The 16,338-nt window shown below is 44.9% G+C and overlaps 1 protein-coding gene across 4 annotated transcripts in view; it reads right to left on the bottom strand.

The window, feature by feature from the left end:
• Positions 1 to 16,338, bottom strand: part of MCF2L2 (MCF.2 cell line derived transforming sequence-like 2) — a 474,009-nt gene that overhangs the window by 436,212 nt on the left and 21,459 nt on the right. The gene's annotated exons all lie outside the window — the stretch shown is intronic.

Genomic DNA, 16,338 nt, shown 5'->3' with positions numbered 1-16,338 from the left:
TGAAACATATTTATAAATTTGAACTCCCAAATTTTTCTTTCTCTGTCACTGTTAAAATGACCTTTCAATATTAGGACTTTTAGATCTGCCAAGCTGTGTCCAGGTCTAGAGAAGTGTATTCCTACAGGCGTGTCCAGCTCATGTTTTATCGTATGTCTATGCAGATTCTTCCTTGTTTGTAGTTTTTGCTTAAGTATGTCCCTGCATTGCACCTTGATTGCAACATGATTATTTTCTACCTTTTTGAAATTATGTAGTCTCAGATGTTGAAAAGATGATGTGAAGACAAGAAACAAAACAAGTGAACCAAAGAAGTGATGTTCCTTATGGCAAGTATCCTTATTTCAACTCACATTTTGCTAGTGAAGGTCAGAAAATGATCTAGCTTTCTGACTGATTGTTGTGAGGAAAACCACTGCTTTCCCTGCACCCTAGTTTCCATTGTCCCACTATGAAATGTGTTAGGCAGACTGCCATAACAGATTCTCCTTAACAGAGTGAACATGTCAACTCTTCTGGAAGTTGATGGTAACCTATATCTTCTTGTAAATATGTGAACAGCTGTCTGCGAACAACAGTTGCAACACATTAACATGAAAATACTAAAAGCAGAACATCAAAGCAGAACACCTGGAAATTATCCCACCAGACAGAGGAAAAGTTTATCATTAGTAGGGTCATACTGTATAACTAACTGAAAGGTGGAATCTAAGAGTGGAAGGAAGGAAGTCTTGCCTCAATCCTGAACTCTAAGTGTTACGCATCTGTCAGCACTGGACCACGCTCTGCTTCTTTTATCTGTGGCCGCTGTCATTTGCTGTGCTCATCGACGGATTCTACAAGTTTCCCAGCACATCTCATGGACATCAACTCCCTAGACCTCTTAAGGCCCAGTTACACATACAGCCTGAGGCATTCTGAATCCATCTCACCAAGGGAAACTAACAGTGTTGTTAAAGGGAATCTGTCAGCATGTATTTGCTACTTCATATGAGAGCAGCCTGATGTAGGCAAAGAGAAGCTGAATCCAACGATGTATCACTTAGATTAATGGGTGCAGCAGTTCTGACACAGAGTCTTTAGATTTAGCATGAAGCAGAGCTGAGAAAGCAAACTCCGCCCACACCAGGTTCAATATATACAATGTCTATAAACAGTGAGGTTCCTATCGCAGGAGTGGGCGTGTCAGACTAGCATGGAAATGCTCCTGTGTCACAGCAATGATGAGCTAGCTACTGGTGCTAAAACATTAATTGTAATCAAACAGAACCTCAGAGCTTGATAAAAGGCATTGCTGAAATCTGTGTTTTAACCCCTACCTCATGCTGTCTTCAGATTACATAGCAAACCTGCTGACAGATTCCCTTTAAGGTTCTCCCCGCACATAGATGTTACATTCCTCTGTGCACAATAATAATAAGTAGTTGTAAGAAATGACATATAGCTGGGCTGTGCTGGCGCATGCAAACTCAAGATAGGTTCTAGACATCACCTATAAGTAAACTACATTAATAGCTCTATTGGAGCTTCATGTTATATTGCTTCCTAGTTAGCAACAGAATATTGAGTTTGTCACGCTCACGCCCTGACTGGTGGGCGTGAACCAGGGGGTTGGGACCCCACTGTGCCACAAACCAGACTACCCTGGAAGGGGCGTGACTAGGACAGCTGCCTTGGTTTTCACTGGAGCCTCTGATGGTGAGGTCAGGCTTGTGCGGCAGGTAGCTGCCAGGTGCCACTCCAGGATGGTGTCTGGCTGTGGCTGCTGATCCCACTTGGGGAGACGGTGGCACCGCTGAAACACTGGCAGGCAGGCACGGCCGAGACACAGGGCAGGCGGGCACGGCCGAGACACAAGGAAGGTAGACACGGCTGAGACACAGGAAAAGCAGGTACGGCTGAGACACAGGGCAGGCAGGCATGGCTGAGACACGGGGCAGGCAAGCCCGGCTGAGACACGGGGTAGGCAGGCCCGGCTGAGACACGGGGTAGGCAGGCCCGGCTGAGACACGGGGTAGGCAGGTGTGGTGTATGAAGGAACAGGTAGAGACCTGTTCACACAGCAGGTGCTAGTACTGGTACAGACAGGAAAGAGTGGAGTATGACGGAACAGGTTTGGACCTGTTCACACAGGAGGAGCAGGCACGGGTACTGACAGGAAAGAGTGGAGTATGACAGAACAGGTTTGGACCTGTTCACACAGGAGGAGAACCGCAAGGCTGCGGAGAAGAGTTTTAGAGCAGCGAGAGGTTCTGCAGCAGCATAACCAGAACCAAGCAGAACCACAAGTACGGAGCACAAGCAGAGACTAAAGAGTACAGAGCAGGCAGAGTCACAAGAGAGCGGAGCACGAGCAGAGCCGCAAGACTGCGGAGAAGAGTAGCACAGCAGCAAGAGGTTCTGCAGCAGCAGAACCAGAACCAAGCAGAATCGCAAGAGTACGGAGCAAAGGCAGAGCCTAAAGAGTACAGAGCAGGCAGAGTTGCAAGAGAGCGGAGCACGAACAGAGCTGTAAGAGTGCGGAACACAAGCAGACAGGAAGGACACAAGGAAAGACAGCAGGGAAAGAAGCCAAAGACAAGTGTTATGAATGGGTCACCGAGGAGGAAAAAACAACACAAGCCAAGTCTCAGAAAACCAGAGGGGTTGGTAGCTATGCAGATTGCAGATCCCTGATCTTACCACACAACTAGCAGCAGTCGTGGAGCGTACCTACGATGATCCTAGACGCCTCGTCACAACCGGAGAGCTACATAAGCCTAAAGCAGGAAAAGAGGAAAACTAACTGCCCCAGAGCAGACCCCAAAGGAAAGACAGCCCCCACATGTATTGACGGTGAAACAAGATGAAAACACAAACAAAGGCAGAAAAATAGGCTGAGCAAACGATGGGGCCCGACTAACTAGAAAGGACAGGAAAGGAAAGACACTGTCTGCAATCTGCCAAAAACCCTACCAAAATAATGTCCAACACTTCTGATAGCAAAATTAACCCTGAAGTCACTAGACTTCTCCCACTATATCAGCACTCTGAAATATTCTGAGACAGAGCAAAAAGAGGCCAATCTAATAAGGGACCAAAAGGCAAATACAGATAAATAGGAGTGGAAATTCAGCACAACCCCAGCAGGGGCTGGCTGACCACAAAAAAATGAATTGACCAAGAAGAGCAAGTGTGAACAATAGCAAAAACAAACTTAACTTGAGAAGACTCGAACAGAGCTGAAGTCCAAGACCTGAGAAGCAGACTGAATCACCAGCACCAGGATAGGGCGTCGGCTGTCTTATATCCAGTCTGATACTCCAGAGATCCAATCGTTATCCTCCTCATCAGGTGGCAGATCACTACCAATTAAACCAACCTCACTACCTCCTGTCACCACCAGAGGGAGAACGGAAGGAGGAGCAGAAAATGAGTTCACAACAGACAAGGGTAGGACAGAGTTCAGACAGGGCAACAGTACGAGACAGGGTCAAGGACACAGGGACCATAATATACACTGGTACAAAGCAAGACTAGAACAAAGACACAGAAACAAGGATATTCTGCCTCCTGGAGGGCAGACAGAGAAGTACCAAGCAAAGCTAGGAGTAAAGCCTCCAGAGAAGGAGGAACACAGAGCAAGACCTGGCAGCTCAGTAGCAAGACACTAACTGAGTTAACACATTGCAAATGCCAGATCCACTGGGTGGAACTGCCCTAAATACTAGAGGGCTCTTGGTAATTGGTCAGGGACACATTAGACAGGTGCATCCTGACTCCTTAAGAACCAGAGAGTTCTGGCTCCGCCCACCTATGCACGCAGCGAGGAAACAAGCACAGAGCAGAAAGGAGACAAGAGGCACAGAGCATGGAGCTGGCAGCAGACAGTAATCAGCATGGCCTGGAGCAGTGAGTAAGTTGGTGTGTGGGGGATGGCAGGCCATGCAGCGATGCCAGCAGGGTTGTTACAGAGTTCATTGAATAACAATGATTTCTGAGCCAGCCTGGGAATAGTATTTCCGCTGCCTTCTGTATTGCTATTTCTAACTGCAGAATGTCCTCCATCTTATGAGAAACAACAATTTATGTGAGCAGATAAGCATTTTCAACACCATTACATTACTACATTATGGTGCAGATAGTCATCCAGGTAATCATACATAATACATTTTACTGTTACATTTTTAATAGAATGTCTGCAGATATTTTGCTCTGTGCTATCAAGATAAATCCCTTTATTATTCTGCATTCCATATGTCCCTCCTCTTTTTTTTATATAAGAAAGGGATATATAATGTTCAAGGGGATATCCCACCATACACTATAAATGGTGACATTCAGTTGAAACCAGAAGTTTACATACACTATATAAAAAGGCACATATGCATGTTTTTCTGAATATCTGACATGAAATCATAAAGAGCCTTTCCCGTTTTAAGCCAATTAGGATTACCATAATTATTAATATTTGACAAATGTCAGAATAATGAGAGAAAATCTTTTAAGGCATTTTTATTACTGAGACCCCAGAGATTTTCCGACGCTATACCCTTATATCTTAGCGCCGTTAAAAAGCAGCGCTGAGGAATAAGTACCCTTAACTACTGCCGTTAAAAGACGTATTGGCTGTCATTGAGGGGTTAAAGCTGACCATAGATATGAGATGAATGTTAATAAAGGTCTTATTTTCCTCTGTTAGACTAGTTTCACATTTGCATGTCAGGGCGCAGCGACGGCCTGCGCATGGCCGCCGCTAAGCCACGCTCCCTGCCACGCCTCCTCCGGTAGCTCTGCCTACCGGCGCATGACGCTGCATGCGTCATGCATCCCCTATCTTTATCACTGAGGACGCAGGCCGTGCGCAGTATGTGTTTGGCGGAGCCTGCGTCCTTTTGACGGTGCGCCGAGCGCAACCAAATTGCAACAGGTTGCGTTTGCCGCTGGTCGGCGCACCGTCAAAAGGACGCATGCGTCATAAACAAATGAGGCAAAAAATTATGCTTTTCATCATACCGGCAAACAGTAAGTGGAATAAAACATGAACAAAAAGACGAATGTAAATAAAAATAGTAGCACTAAAAACATCATCTTGTTTTGCAAAAAAAACCAAGCCACCATACAGCTCCATCCGTAGAAAAATAAACGGTATAGCTCTCAGAATAAAGCAATGCAAAAATAATTATGTTTTTCTATTAAGTAGTGTTTACTGCGTAAAAGCGCCAAAACACAAAAAAATATAAATGTAGTATCTCTGTAATCGTACTGACCCAAAGAATAAAGCTCCCTTATCAATTTTTCCACACACCGAACAGAATAAAAGAAACCCATCAAAAAACAACTCCTGTATTAGCAGTGTTTGCTCATTCTGCCTCAAAAAATTGAAATAGAAAGCAAAAAAAAAGTCATGTGCCTGAAAATGGTACCAATAAACACATCAACTTGTCCCATCAAAAACAAGGTATGACTTGACTCTGTCAGCAGAAATATGGAAAAATTATAGCTTTCAAAATATTGCAATGCAAAATAGAGTTGAGCGATACCGACCGATACTTCAAAATATCGGATCGGAATGGATCGGCCGATCTTTAAAAAAAAGTATCGGTATCGCCGATGCCGGAAGTCCCATTCAAGTCTGAGACTTCCGGTATAGGAATTGGAAAAACCCTTTCCTGCCCTTGTACAGCCTCTCGGGGGTCTGTACGGGCCTTCCGGGGGTCTCTGCCGGCCTGCCGGGGGGCTGTGCCGGCCTGCCGGTGGGCTGTGCGGACTGCCCGGGGTCTGTACCGGCCTGCCGGGGGGCTGTGCCGGCCTGCCGGGGGGCTGTGCACCCTGTGGGGGACTGTACCGGCCTGCCGGGGGGCTGCGCTGATGTCCGGGGGTCCGTGCAGGCATCGTCCGATGGGACTACAAGTCCCATCGGGCGATGCCTGCTACCATGACAGTGATTGACACATTGGCCAATGATGGGACAGTAGTAGTCCCATCATCCGGCTAATGTGTTAAATGTAAAAAAAAAAAAAATAAAAAAAAAAAAATACTACATACATACTACATGCATGCTACATACATACTGCATGCTACATACATAGTACATATATACTACATGCATGCTACATATATACTACATGCATGCTACATACATACTACATATATACTACATGCATGCTACATACATACTGCATGCTACATACATAGTACATATATACTACATGCATGCTACATACATACTACATATATACTACATGCATGCTACATATATACTACATGCATGCTACATACATGCTACATACATGCTACATACAGTACATATAACATAGAGTAACATACTTACCAATACTTGTCACATTGTTCCCCGAAGCCATTGTCTTTTACAGAATAAATATTAACATAACAAACCACAAAAATACTCACCCATGATCCGAAGCAGTCCACGAGTGTGTCCCACGACGATCTTGGGTAGAGAACTGCAGCATCAGCTGATGCTGCCGCTCTCTACGGGCTGCAGGAATCCAATGACGGAAGCTAGGTATCCTTCCGCACTGTATTCCTCCGCCACTTAAAAAAAAAAAAGTCCCTAGTCTCACTTTATGGTAAAAGCTGTGTGGGAAATTCCCACACAGCTTTTACCATAAAGTGAGACTAGGGACTTTTTTTTAAGTGGCGGAGGAATACAGTGCAGAAGGATACCTACCTTCCGTCATTGGATTCCTGCAGCCCGTAGAGAGCGGCAGTATCAGCTGATGCTGCAGTTCTCTACCCAAGATCGTCGTGGTACACACTCGTGGACTGCTTCGGATCATGGGTGAGTATTTTTGTGGTTTGTTATGTTAATATTTATTCCGTAAAAGACAATGGCTTCGGGGAACAATGTGACAAGTATTGGTAAGTATGTTACTCTATGTTATATGTACTGTATGTCTATGTATGTATTGTATGTAGTATGTATGTAGGATGTATGTATGTAGCATGCATGTAGTATATATGTAGTATGTATGTAGGATGTAGTATGTATGTAGCATGCATGTAGTATATATGTAGTATATATGTAGAATGTATGTAGTATGTATGTAGTATGTATGTAGTATGTATGTAGCATGCATGTAGTATGTATGTAGCATGCATGTAGTATATATGTAGTATGTATGTAGCATGTAGTATGTATGTAGCATGTAGTATGTATGTAGCATGCATGTAGTATATATGTAGCATGCATGTAGTATATATGTAGTATGTATGTAGCATGTAGTATGTATGTAGCATGCATGTAGCATATATGTGGTATGTATGTAGCATGTATGTAGCATGCATGTAGTATGTATGTAGTATGTATGTAGCATGTAGTATGTATGTAGCATGTAGTATGTATGTGGCATGCATGTAGTATGTATGTAGCATGCATGTAGTATGTATGTAGTATGTATGTAGCATGTAGTATGCATGTAGTATGTATGTAGCATGCATGTAGTATGTATGTAGTATGTATGTAGTATGTATCATGTAGTATGTAGCATGCATGTAGTATATATGTAGCATGTAGTATGTATGTAGCATGTAGTATGTATGTAGCATGCATGTAGTATGTATGTAGCATGTAGTATGTATGTAGCATGTATGTATCATGTATGTATGTAGCATGCATGTAGTATATATGTAGTATGTATGTAGCATGCATGTAGTATGTATGTAGCATGTATGTAGCATGTAGTATGTATGTAGTATGTAGCATGTAGAATGTATGTAGCATGCATGTAGTATTTTTTTTTTTTTTTTTTTTTTTTAACATTTAACACATTAGCCGGATGATGGGACTACTACTGTCCCATCATTGGCTAATGTGTCAATCACTGTCATGGTAGCAGTCATCGCCCGATGGGACTTGTAGTCCCATCGGACGATGCCTGCACAGAGCCCCGGACATCAGCACAGCCCCCCGGCAGGCCGGCACAGCCCCCCGGCAGGCCGGTACAGACCCCCACAGGGTGCACAGCCCCCCGGCAGGCCGGCACAGCCCCCCGGCAGGCCGGCACAGACCCCCACAGGGTGCACAGACCACCGGCAGGCCGGCACAGCCCCCCGGCAGGCCGCTACAGACCCCGGGCAGTCCACACAGCCCCCCGGCAGGCCGGCACAGCCCCCCGGCAGGCCGCTACAGACCCCCCGGAAGGCCCGAAATGACGGCGAATCATGATGCGCACACACCGCGCATCATGATGACGTCATTTCGGCTGTCAATCAACTTTGAACTTCCGATTCCGATGCCCGATATTCAAAAAATATCGGATGTCGGTATCGGAATTCCGATACTTGCGGTATCGGAATGCTCAACTCTAATGCAAAAACTTGTTTTTGCAAAAAAAAGCGTCTTTTAGTGTGTGACACCAGCCAAACACAAAAAAAATAATATAAATCTGGTATCGCTGTAATCGCACTGACCCAAAGAATAAAGATGTCTTATCACTTATACCGCAAGAGGAATGTCATAAAAAAATAAATAAAACCAATTCTTCACCTACTGTTGATTTGTTCATTCTGACTCCCAAAAATTGCAGTAAAGCTCAGTGCATATTTATCCTGTGCTCCACACCGATCGCTTACACCGTGGTTTCCGTGTAAATCTCTGAAATACGTGATTCACAGGGAACACCTGGCGGAAGATTCCCTACAATGAGGCATGATGGAGGCACTTTGGACACTGGCCTATGATATGGTGGTGTAAGTCTTTTTAGTTGTGCATAAAAGTGCTTTCAGGCACAGTTTTGTGCACCTCTGAAAAAAGGACACCACTGACCAGTGGAGTCCAGAGTATCTCTGCTGTCTCATTATATTGAATGGATCCCTCGGGGATTTCATCTGAATCATGTCACTCAGAGATTTAGATGGAAACTTCAATATATGTGCTCAGCGTAGACCACCGGATAAATGTGACCCCAAACGTTATGTAAAATGTTCCTAACAAAAGCTTCAAATCAATCCCAAAAAAGAAGCAAGTCCCCACTCAAGTCAGTCATTTGTCAATGGAAATATAGGGGACGTCCAGGTTACTGGTAGTACAAAGGCTCTGGAAAAGTAAAATGGCTGCTCGCCACACAAAATAAATCCAGTGACTTCTGCTCTCCCAAATCTAAATGCCCCTTCATTTCTGAGCACAAGTGTGCCTAAACCACATTTAGCGTTCACATGTTTGGCATTTCTGTAGAAATGAAAGAGAGCCTAATTTATGGGTGCGTATCTCCAGAAACATGAGCTGGGCACAATGTACTGGGGACCACAACATACTGGTCACTACAAAGGCGTGGAGTCAAAGGGTATAATTTCCAAAATTGGGTCCCTTGAAGGAAAATTGTGCTCTTCTTGCACTTAGGAGCTCTGTATATGGAGTCTGCAAACTATTGCAGGAAAATCAGTGTTGCAGGAGGCAAATAACACTCCGTCCTTCCCAAGTCTCGCTGAATGGCTAAGCAGCTACACATGGGGTATTTCTACATTCAGCAGAAATTGCGGGACAAATTTTGGTGCCATTTTTACCCACGTGAAAATGTTAAATATGAGGCCAATATGATCACTGCACCCCAAAATGAATTCATTGTGAGGTGTAGTTTGTAAAATGTGGTCACCTATGGGGGTGCTGCAGTTCTGGAACCTCAGAGGCTCTGCCAATGTCAATGTTACATCGCACCCACAAACCAGTCCAGCAAAATCAGCACTGTAATATTTACACTGTGCTTCAAAAGTAGTTTTCAACCACATATGTGTTATCGGTGTACTCAGGAGAAATTGCACAAAAAAATGTTGTGGTCCATTTTCTACTGCTATCCTTGTGAAATGAAAAAAATTGGGGCTAAAACGACATTTTTGTAGGAAAAAAATATTTTTTTTCATTTTCACAGAACTACATAAAATTCTGTGAAGCATGTGTGGGTTCAAGGTGCTCAGCACACATCTAGATAAATTTATTAAGAGGTCTAGTTTCCAAAATGGGGTAACTTGTTAAGGTTTTCCACTGCTTAGACACATCAGGGGCTCTCCAAACGCGACATGACACCATTCCATCAAAGGATGCGTTCCAAAACGACAGAACAGTAGTGTACCTCCACATATAGAGAATAAGCGGACTCAGAAGAAATTGAACAACAAATTTTGGGTTCCATTTTCTCCTGTTATCTTTGTGAAAATGCAAAATTTGGGGCTAAAAGAACATTTATGTGGGAAAAATTTGTTTTTTATTTTAACGGCTCAATATTATAAACGTCTGTGAAGCACATGGGGATTTAAGGTGCTTATCACACATTTAGATAAGTTACTCTTTGAGGGGGTCTAGTTTCCAAAATGGTGTCACTTGTGGGCGGTTTCCACTGTTTAGGCACATCCAGGGCTCCTAAAGCGCTATATGGCCTCTGCTAATTATTCCAGCAAATTTTACATTCAAAAAGTCAAATGGTGCTCCCTCCCTTCTGAGCTCGGCCGTACGTCAAAACAGTGGTCCCCCCACCACGTATGGGATATCGGCATGGTCAGGAGAAATTGCACAACGAATTTTGGGGTCCATTTTTTTCTTGTTTCCCTTGTGAATATAAACATTCCATTAATTCCTGTGAAGCACCTGAATTAAACTTCTTGAATGTGGTTTTGAGCACCTTGAGGGGTGCAGTTTTTACAATGGTGTCACTTCTGGGTATTTTCTGTCACAGAGGCCCCTCAAAGTCCCTTCAAATGTGAAATGGTCCCTAAAAAAAATGGTTTTGTAAATTTTGTATGGAAAATGAGAAATCGCTGGTCAACTTTTAACCCTTATAACTGCCTAACCAAAAAAAAATTATCTTTCCAAAATTGTGCTGAGGTAGACATGTGGGAAATGTTATTTACTAACTATTTTGTGTGACATAGCTTTCTGATTTAAGGGCATACAAACTAAAAGTTTTACAATTGCAACAATTTCAAAATTTTCACACAATTCATATTGAATAAAGTTTACCATTATCATGAAGTGTAATATGTCATGAAAAAAAGCAATCTAAGAATCTCTGGGATCCGATGAAGCATTCCAGAGATATTACCTAATGAAGTGACAGCGGTCAGAATTGTGAAATTTAGCCTGGTCATGAAGGTAAAAACAAGCCTTGGGGGGAGAAGGGGGTAAACTTGTATGTATCTCATCAACCCAAACGATTATAACCTCATATCATGAGATACTGATCCCTTCAAAATCAAATCATACCACCAAAAGAGAAAACAAGGAAGGAACAAAAAGATCCAAAAATGCAAAATTTATTTAAATATGATTAAAAAAAACATCATAGCAACACCACATACTTGATAATGAGATACAGAGCACATAAAGGGAGGTAAATACCTAACCCAAGTTATCAAAAAACATAGTTGTGAATATAAAATGAATTGTAAAGGGTCACAACAGCCAAGTCACGTAGCAGCAATGGTTCATAACATTTTGGTTCTCAATGTGAACCATATAAGAGGAGATAAATACCCCATATAATGTAGATAGATAGATTTCAAAGTGCAAAAACAGAGAGAGTCACCATAAATATACTACGAATATACCTGTAGTCATGCTGCCATCTGGTTGTGTGAACCTGGAGTGTTGCTATGATATGTTTTTTTTTAATCATACTTAAATAAATTTTGCATTTTTGGATCTTTTTGTTCCTTCCTTGTTTTCTCTTTTGCTTGTATGTATCTCATATCAATTGCTAGTATCAACCTGGTGAACAGGTTTACTATACTGTCCCATTATATCTACTACAATTATAGGGTTTGGACTGGTTTAATTTTAATTTCTCTGATCCTTTTATCTCCTTCCCGATAAAGTGGCACCAGATGTTTTGGATGGCCACATTATCTCTTTTCACACCAAAGACATAATATCTCTTTTTGGCCCAAAAAATGCACTTGTTTATGATAAAGGTGAAGTTGCTCCTTTGTGGTCAAAAGTTTTTTTGTGACTATAAGATACTTGTGCCTATGACAAGTTTAGTATTCAGAAACTCTCTCTTGTGTCTATGGTCTCTGCTCCAATACTGCCTCCACCTGGCAAGTTAATCCTGCTCATTCATCCCCCACCTACGTATCTAAGCTTACATAGCTATCACCCTAATCTAGTTTACCTTTTTAACTTTCTAGAAATGGTACAGTGTATTAACTTCACATTCTTTATATTTTTACAGTGTAAAGTAATAATAAAATAAATACATTAAAAACACATATAATACGAACATTGTCATATGTAAAATAGAAAATAAATAATATCTACATTTTGGTGTAAACACTGTAGGGATTCAACTCGCTCAGGAGGCACAGGAATCAATCAGGAGGCACGTTCCTTTTAAAAGTTCTCAGGGTTTATTGCTCCATAAAGCATAAACCAGCACATAACATAAGGAACAGCCAAAAGTCCATGATTTCAGGCTCAGTCCTGGAGCCTCAGCAAAACACAGGAGGCTTATCCCTCCTCACATACAGCCAATATACATAGGCCTCCCCGGGTCAGCAGCCTCAGCACGTGGTCTTCAGGAAGGTAGCACACCTTCCTCCACATAGGCCTGCCGGGACCTTCCACATGGCTCAATCAGATGCATGCGCTCTCTCTCATGTGACCGGACCTCAGGTACCTTATATGGTCCATAACCACACCCACAGGTGATCACATAGCTACAACCTCACTAAAGGTCCTATTACACACACAGCCACACACAGGCTTCCCTGACACATTGTAACGGAAACGTCAGCAGTACCTCTGATGATCAATACACATATTCAAGCTTCCATCACAAGGCCACCTATGGTCTTGGGATACATAACGGTCATTCCGCATCCTATACCCACTACCACAATGGAAATGCCTGTAGGCCCGTCCTGGGACACCCACACAGCGCCCCCTAGCGGACATAGTGGTTACTACACCACATACCTCTCCCCTCTGTTCAAACTTGTGGGGTTGAACACATGACATCACCCAGGGATCTCGAGACCGGGCACTCATGTCACCTTGCCCTACAAGTTGAGAGGACCATCTCCGTCTGTTTCGGTAGTCATACTGCATCATATTTATGTTAAGCCTCCCCCGCCCCCAGTGGTCAGTATCTCGGCCTTGGGACGTCAACGTCCGTCAGCGTGACCAGACACTCTTTAGTCTCCATCTGTCTGCAGTGCGCTTCGTCACCCGACCTTTCTCTCACTGGCCGGCTCTCCCGGTTCGTACGGTCATGAGTCCCACGTCCAGTTGGGCTAACTGGCTGGTCTGAGTCTGACCCTCTGTCACTACATCCACCACCAGGTCTCGTGCCTATGCTACTTAGATTAGAACTGCCACTTGCGGACTCTCAACGTTCTTGCCTTCGACTACCTGTCCTTTCATTTTCTTGGAGGATCCCTTCGGGTCCTTAGACCTTGGGTTGGAGGTGGATGCCACCTGACGTTCTGTATCTGCTTATTCAACTGCAGTCGGTCCTGTCTTAGCTGCTCTATCTCCTTCAGGTACGCTACCCGATATTCCAGGAGCATGCGAAGCTTCCCAATGCTTTCCATAGAGCCAACCACAATGACTGGAACCATGTCATCTTCAACAGCAACTTGGATTTCCCCAGCAGGTGGGATCCTCACTCTCTTCACACTGGATCGCTTTACCATCTCCTGCATCACCTTTCCAAGTCTGCCAATGACTTTCACCACCAGATTTCTGGGTACCGGAATTATGTCTTCCACAAAGCCCAGCCGACTTTGAGCCTCCCTTGCAAGCTCCAGACGTCGAGCGGCTTTCCTATTACGCAACACGAGCATCTGTTTCGTGCGGAGACATTGTAGGTGCATCTTCTTCAGGACAGCCACCCTTCTCTCTGTCTTCCGTTTCTGCCAGTATCACCAACTGGTCTGTCTCTGGTGCCCAGCTCACACTATAGGCCTTTACTGCCTTTTTAAAGGTCTCATGCACACTCTCGCTGGCACATGCTTCTCGCACGTCTTCAGGTACCTCCATCACGTACTTGAAGGTCGTGGACTTGCTCTCATCCTGGACAGATGGATCTGGCACGGCTGCTGGAAGTCTTCCCCCAACAACATCTTCTCCGCAGAAGACCTCCTACCGTTTCTTTGAGCACTCTCACATCTTCTCTGAGGGTCTCATTCCCACCTTGCCACGTTGTCAGGTAACCTCTGAGCTCCAAGACCTCTCTCTCCAGCTCATCCACTCTGCGCTCGGCCGTTTGTCTCAGGGCCTAGACTGCCGAGAGCTTGGACTCTAGGTGGTGCAGCCGCTCCACCTGCGCGGAGTTGGCGACTTCCATACTCGCCACCTTCAGACACTCCCTCGCCAGCTGTTGACACATCTCTTCGCGCCCTTGCTCCAAGTCTCGTAGGTGCGTTTCTACCTGGTGACAACTGTCAACTTGCTCTTTCCACATGTATACTTCCTTAGTCAAGTTGTCAACTTAACCCTCTAGCTGTCGGGTGATAGCGGTCAAATTAGAGTCACTACTCCTCCTGTCATCCAAGAACAGCAAGCCCCCATTCACACAGGTGTCGGACCCTTTTTCTGGAGGTCCCCGTCTCCCACGGTCACTTCTACCTCTGATCTGTCCACTTTAGGAGGCGCACCGGCTCAATGTCTGCTAGCCCACCAGTAGAAAGGTCTCCATCCCCCTGCTGTAGAGGAACTCCCCTCTCCCACAAACCAGAGAACAGTCTAGAGTCCCGGTGTTATGAATGAGTCACCGTAGGAGGCAAAAACAGAAATACTAGCTAAGTCCAGAAAACCAGAGAAGTTGGCAGCTATCGGATTACAGACCCCTGAACCTATCAACAACAACTAGCAGTAGCCGTGGGGGGTTCCTACAGTGCCCTAGACCCCTCGATCACAGCCGGAGAACTACATAGCCTAAAGACAGAAAGGGAAATCTAAACTGCCCCAGAGCAGACCCCAAAGCAATAGGCAGCCCCCAACATATAATGACGGTGAAGCAAGATGAAAAAACACTCACACAGATAGAAAGATAGGCTGAGCAAACGATGGGGCCCAAGCTAACTACAAAGGACAGGATAGAAAAGCTGCTGTCTGTAATCCGCCAAAACCCTATCAAAACAAGAGCCAACAGCTGATAGGGAAAAAAGCCCTGAAGACGCTAGGCTTCAAAAACACTATATCAGTACTCATGTATTTTCTGAAGACAGAGCAAAAAGGAATTCAGAACACCCCAGCAGGGAATGGCAGAAATCCAGAAAAACAAGGAAAAAACAAAAACAAAACACAAATGCAAAAAACAGAGCAGAAAACTTAGCTTTTGAGGAGCAGGAATCAGACTGGTCTCCTAGAATCCCTCAGAGAGATCACCAGCAAGGCAGAAGGGCATCGGCTGCCTTATATCCAGTCAGCAATTCCCGTCACCCAGTCATCATCCTGCCCAGATGCTTGGTAATCAGCCTCACTACCTTCCTTCACCAGAAGAGGGAGTTCATCAGACATCAATGGTGAAGGGGAAAATGAACTCACAACACCCGGCCTATAACCAATGCACACGACAGATTCGGGACTATCACGACATCCTGTCCCGCAATGTCCCAGCCTGTCTCAAAGACTACCCTGGCCACTGGACAATCCTTAGTGCCCCCGTGGTTGCACGTGATCCCAACCTTTCTGCCGGGTATCTCAGGAGCAAGCCTCAGTAGAGTCACCGGGCTCTCAGGGTCGACCAGACCAACCACGTCTTCGTTATTTACCTGGAGGCCACACCCCCCGTAGCATTGTGCTGGCTGGGTAGTTCACCAGGGAGATTGCACAGACATAGGACATTTGCCCCTGGCAACAGTTCGTCTGTACCACCCCTTTCACGCCGGATGCTCCTCCCACTTTTGGGCCACTATCCCCTTTTTGGACTCCACTTCCCACTGGGACTCCACCCCTTTTTGGGTTACCACCCCAATTTGGGCCACCGCCCCCTTTTGTGACTCCACCCCCTTTTGGGCTACCACTCCGATTTGGACCACCGCCCCCTTTCGGGATTTCCCCATGTCTGTTCTGCAGAACTTCTTATGCCACAGTTCACACAGCACAGTTTGTCTTTTTGGGCTGGTACTGGCCCTTTGAGCACGACACCACACCAGTTCTTCCTGGCGCTGCCACAGCTCCTGCTGTCACATATCACCGTCACCTCCGGCTGCTGTTCACACACACAGCGGCTGGTGTCACTGCAGCTCCTGCTGCGCCGTCTTCGTGGACCCGCCGATCCACCGGAAGCCGCTCGTCCACTTCGTAACTCCGCCGAGTTACAGGAAGCCGTTTGTCACCTTCGTGACTCCCACTGAGCCACCGCAGGCTGAGTTGAGAAAAAAAGAGAAAAAAAAAACACC

This window comes from Dendrobates tinctorius, unplaced genomic scaffold (assembly GCF_039654945.1).
Source record: "Dendrobates tinctorius isolate UK_male_01 unplaced genomic scaffold, ASM3965494v1 ptg000060l, whole genome shotgun sequence".
NCBI lineage: Eukaryota > Metazoa > Chordata > Amphibia > Anura > Dendrobatidae > Dendrobates > Dendrobates tinctorius.
Note: the sequence above shows the minus strand (reverse complement) of the source record. Positions and strands in the feature narration are given on the sequence as shown.